General features: G+C 38.9%; 1 protein-coding gene and 1 long non-coding RNA gene across 9 annotated transcripts in view; one reads left to right on the forward strand and one right to left on the reverse strand.

The window, feature by feature from the left end:
• LOC135223647 (uncharacterized) overlaps positions 1–55 on the reverse strand; it is a 123785-nt gene extending 123730 nt beyond the window's left edge. Inside the window, exon 1 of the long non-coding RNA XR_010316549.1 lies at positions 1–55. This exon is cut by the window's left edge and continues 76 nt beyond it. This is a non-coding gene — a long non-coding RNA (uncharacterized LOC135223647).
• Positions 1–5000, forward strand: part of LOC135223644 (unconventional myosin-XVIIIa-like) — a 1035943-nt gene that overhangs the window by 375277 nt on the left and 655666 nt on the right. The window lies entirely within an intron of this gene.

The raw sequence follows: 5000 nt of genomic DNA on the forward strand, positions 1-5000 counted from the left end.
TCCAGACGGAAGGGAGAGCAAGAGGGAAGAGGAGTGAACATCTTGGCAGTTGGCGATGTTCTAAGAAAGATCGTTGGTTGTCTCCTGGCTTTATAACCTCGCTTACAGCTCTCTCTTCCCACGTGTCCTGCACAAGGTCATCCACATTCTCCTTCCACTATAAGCCTCACCCAAATTCTGAATCATGGGGCCCTGCTGCATACCTGTGGGGATTAATTTCAAAGGCAGGCAATTGCAAAAGGACAAAAGACATTCAGAGAGAGCGGAGGCTGGTGAAGAGGAGGAACTGAAAAAATTTCTGAATTTTCTTCTAAAATTCATTATTGTGCCTTAGTTCTGCCTTAAATCCTGAACTCTAAATATATATATATATATATATATATATATATATATATATATATATATACATATAGTATATTATATATTATATTATATATATATATATATTATCTAATTTATATATAATATATATATATATATATATATTATATTGGCTATGTGTATATGTGTGTATGTATGTATGTATGTATGTATGATTGGTATGGGCACATGGGCCATTGGTATGGGCACATGGGCCATCGGTCTGACGGGACTGAGATTTGGAATGGAGACGGGTTTCCACCCTGGGAAGGTCGAGACCTACGTTCGGGAGCCCGAAAACTCCCGGGAGCCCATGCTCCCCAAATTTCTACTTCACCCCCTCCGAAGGGTGAGAAGGGATTCCCTGAAACAGAGCTAGTTCTGCCCGTGAAACGGGGCTGGCTATGCCCGTAGACTTAGTTACTTTACAAATTTCTGTATACATATGACTTATCATTTGGAAAAGAATACTATAGGGTAAAAATCAGTGACATAAAAAAGCGTGGTTTTAGAAGCGGGTTGACAAGAGAGAAAATGAGAGGGAGAAAAAGTGAGAGAGAGTAGACGGGGTGTTAGGGAGAAGAAAGAGGGAAAAAGACAGACAGACAGACAGAGTTGGTATTACTGAGAAGAAAGAAGGTAAGAGACAGTGATTGTTGGAGAGAGAAAGAGAGAGTAAGAGAAAGGAACGAGAGGGAGAGGAAAAGAAAGAGAGAGATAGAAAGAGTAAGAGGAAGGAGCGAGAGGGGAAGGAAGAGAGGCACAAAGAGTTGAGGGGGTGTTAGGTAGAAGAAAGATGGAAAAAGTGAGAGAGGGAGGGAGAGAGAGACCGACAGAGAAGAGCTGTTGTTTGGAGACAGAGAGACAGTGAGTTGGTATGAGTGAGAAGAAAGAGTGAAAGAGACAGTGATGGTTGGATACAGAAAGAGAGTCAGAGAAAGGAGCTTTCTCTTTTCTTTCTTTTCCATTTCAGTTTCAAGCACCTTCAGTTCCCAGTCAGGTTGGCTTTTGCCATGACTATCAATAGAGCCCAGGGACAGTCTCTCAGAGTGGCTGGCATAAACTTGGAGCAACCTTGCTTTTCTCACGGGCAGCTTTATGTGGCGTGCTCAAGAGTGAGCTCTCTGGAACACCTGTTCATTTTGTCACCGGAGGGAAAAACAAAGAACATAGTCTACCAAAAGGCTCTCCGGTGAATTGGAATCTCTCTGCCAACACCAAGAATTTTTCTTTCCATATATGTTTATGATGCTTCATTTTGATATTCATTTTCAAGGATGTTGTTTGTTTTGTCAGATTTGTATTCCCCACAATTCAGGTCATGGTACTGTATTCAATTGTGGCTTGATTTATCTGTTTTCTTTTCATAAACTATGCTCTGGGTTACACGGACCAATCTAGCTGGGACCCGCCCGTAGGGCAGGTAACCAGCTAGTATATATATATATATATATATATATATATATATATATATATATATATATTATATATATATATATATATATAATCATTCGAGCTACAAATGTCCTTTAATATCTAATTCACTCTACCTCAGAATTGATATATTTTCATATATGTAAATCGAAGGGGAATTTTTTAGTTGATAACAATTTCATCCTCTCTTGGGATCAAACCACCATCCAGTGGACAAGGACGAAATCAAGACGACAGTGACAGTATCGATTTGGCTAACAAGAGAGGTTATAAGTGTATACCGATTCTGACCTTCAAAATCACCGTCTAACTCGGTTATTCGTAATTAGAATCAATATCCAACCCCCTCTACCATGTTAACAAATTCGAACGTTTGACGAACGTAGCCATATTATGAATAATTATCACATCACTGTGATTCATATAAATTATTCGAGCTACAAATGTCCTTTAATAAATCAATTCTTCTAGTTGATAATAATTTCATCCTCTCGTGGGATTGAACCACTGTCCAGTGGACAAGGATGAAATCAAGATGACAGCGACGTTATTGATTCGGCTAGCAAGTGAGGTTATAAGTTAATACTGATTCTGACCTTACAAATCAACATTGAACTCAGTTATTCGTTATTAGAATCGATATCCAACCCCCTCTACCATGTTAACAAATTCGAACATTTGATGAACATAGCCATATTATGAATTAAGTATCACATCACCGTGATTCATATAAATGATTCGAGCTACAATTGTCCTTTGATATCTAATTTTTTCTACTTCGGAATTGGTATATTTTTATATAAGTAAACCGAGGGGAAATTTTTTAGTTGATGATAATTTCGTCCTCTTGTGGGATCGAACCACTGTCCAATGGACAAGGACGAAATCAAAACGACAGTGATGTTATCGATTTGGCTAACAAGTGAAGTTATAAGTTTATGCTGATTCTGACCTTATGAATAATTATCACATCACCGTGACTCATATAAATTATTTGAGCTATAAATGTCCTTTAATATCTAATTTGTTGCTCGAATAATTATCCTGTGGGAGCCAGTGATAATGACTACAAAAAAAATTTCTGACACTCCTGAACTGACATTTTGTCATCTCTACACAGTGCAGCAAAACCAAATTATGCACTTGCAAGTTAATTAATTATATTCACAATAGTGTTCATATTATATTGACAATACTTATTTCATATATATATATATATATATATATTATATATTGTGTTGAACCACTCTTGGGTTCATCAGGCTCTGTAATAAAAAAACTGGAATGTTACGGCCTCTGAGAGAGGTCCGCTTCAGGTTCGATATGAAATAAATAAAAAAAAAATATTTCAACACCAACAGTTTAAACTGGGGATACAAATATAGAAAGAAACACTAACACAACTAAAGTTTATTTACAAGCTTACTAACAAAGGTAAATGCAGAATGGTATCTCCTATTTACATAAAAAGACAGAATTTTACTCTGCATGAACTGCGGGAACAGCAAGGTAATTCAAATACTTGCTGGCCGGTTTAGTGACTCGAAGCGATGGCTTCACAAAAAGGAGATCAGTGATTGCAGACGTCCTCTTGACTCTGTATTGCAGAAAATAATGTATACTCTCAATACTTGAAAGTCAGGAACTCCCCAAAACCTCTAGGAGGACACTTCTTCTCTGAAGTCTTCTCAACGTCGAGATAACTCAGTCGTCCACTCCTGGAGATGACTAGACCAAAATCCAACCAACTCTCGAGCAACTTTTCTTCTGATCCTTCGTCGGTCCCTTTTTCTCTTATCTCTCACGGATGATCTCTGCTGCTGCTGATCTCTCACTGATACTCTGATCTGTGGCTCTTACTGAGGATATCTCTCTGTGACGACCTCTCTCTCTCCTGCTTCGTCCGTCGTATTTATACAGCACTCTGGGGGCGGAGCCGTGAACGTCACAGGCTCCCGAGATTACTAGAACTTCTTAGAAGACTCTCGACGGAATATTGCATCATATTTTGCTGCGTTTCTCCCGACACTTAGGCGCGTGTTGCGCTCCACAACACGCCCGACGATTCCAGAACAACAGCGAAAACAGGCGCCTCCAACACGGGCGCGAAAGCCTCCTTATTTCAGAACTTCTCGTAAATGCGTTTTCCTTCCCTTTATTCTTTCTTTGCTATGAAGCAATTACCATCACATGGAACTGGAGAGACCAGGGAATCCAAAGGCAAAACAAGGAGGAGAGAGCAAAGTAAACTAACAGAATACCTTAGAACTAGTTTATTAAACCTATTTTGTGTACAAAGCAATTTACATATTTACAGGTGAGTTGATGGTTCAGCCAAAACAAATAAAAAGGAACAATATTGCATTGCAAAAATAGTATAGCACAACACCAACAATACAGTAACATAGCACAAAAGCAGTAGTTAACATAAATCATAAAATAATTATGTCAAACAAATTACCAAGGCCATACACTTACCTGACATCACAAACTAAAATGAACACCCAGAGCCATACACTTGCTCAAAACACAATAGTATACCCTCTCATATACAAATTAACTGGACCATACACTTGCCCAACAAAAAATTATATGAAAAACACCTAAATCCAGCAGTATAAACAATAACCAATAAAGGACTCTTGTAACAAAAGTAAAGATAAGCCGTAGCCTTCACAATCAATCTCGGTTGACAAAGGATGAATTCCCTGACAAACTCTAGGACTGCATCACAACCACAGATGCTCCAACCAGACGAACGCCACAACAGACTTACTGCTGTCACACAGGGAACTCGTTTGATGACCATGTTTCAGCCACCATCACCAGAGGATTCGAACTGGTAGCAGGCACTGCTACTCTGAGCAAATACACCAAACTGCTGTAGAACCATCTGGTGTTCTCATCCTCGACCAGCATTGGCTAGCAGGTAACTAATACCTGCTGCTGTCGAGATCTGGACCAGCTGCTGTGCTGAACCAAACTGCTTCAGAAAAGAAGTAGGCAGCAAACTTCACCTTGTTTCAGCAAAAAACATAGGAGGGAACGTCAAACAATTAAACAAGCCGCTACAGTAAAACCTTACAATATATATAAAGGTATAAGCCATGTAGGAAAGGGAAACACTGGAGTGGCTGCAAGATCTTTCGACTCAACTCCCTTTACTTAGCAGTTGGGTTATACTTATATATATATATATATATATA

Source organism: Macrobrachium nipponense, chromosome 10 (assembly GCF_015104395.2).
Source record: "Macrobrachium nipponense isolate FS-2020 chromosome 10, ASM1510439v2, whole genome shotgun sequence".
Lineage (NCBI taxonomy): Eukaryota > Metazoa > Arthropoda > Malacostraca > Decapoda > Palaemonidae > Macrobrachium > Macrobrachium nipponense.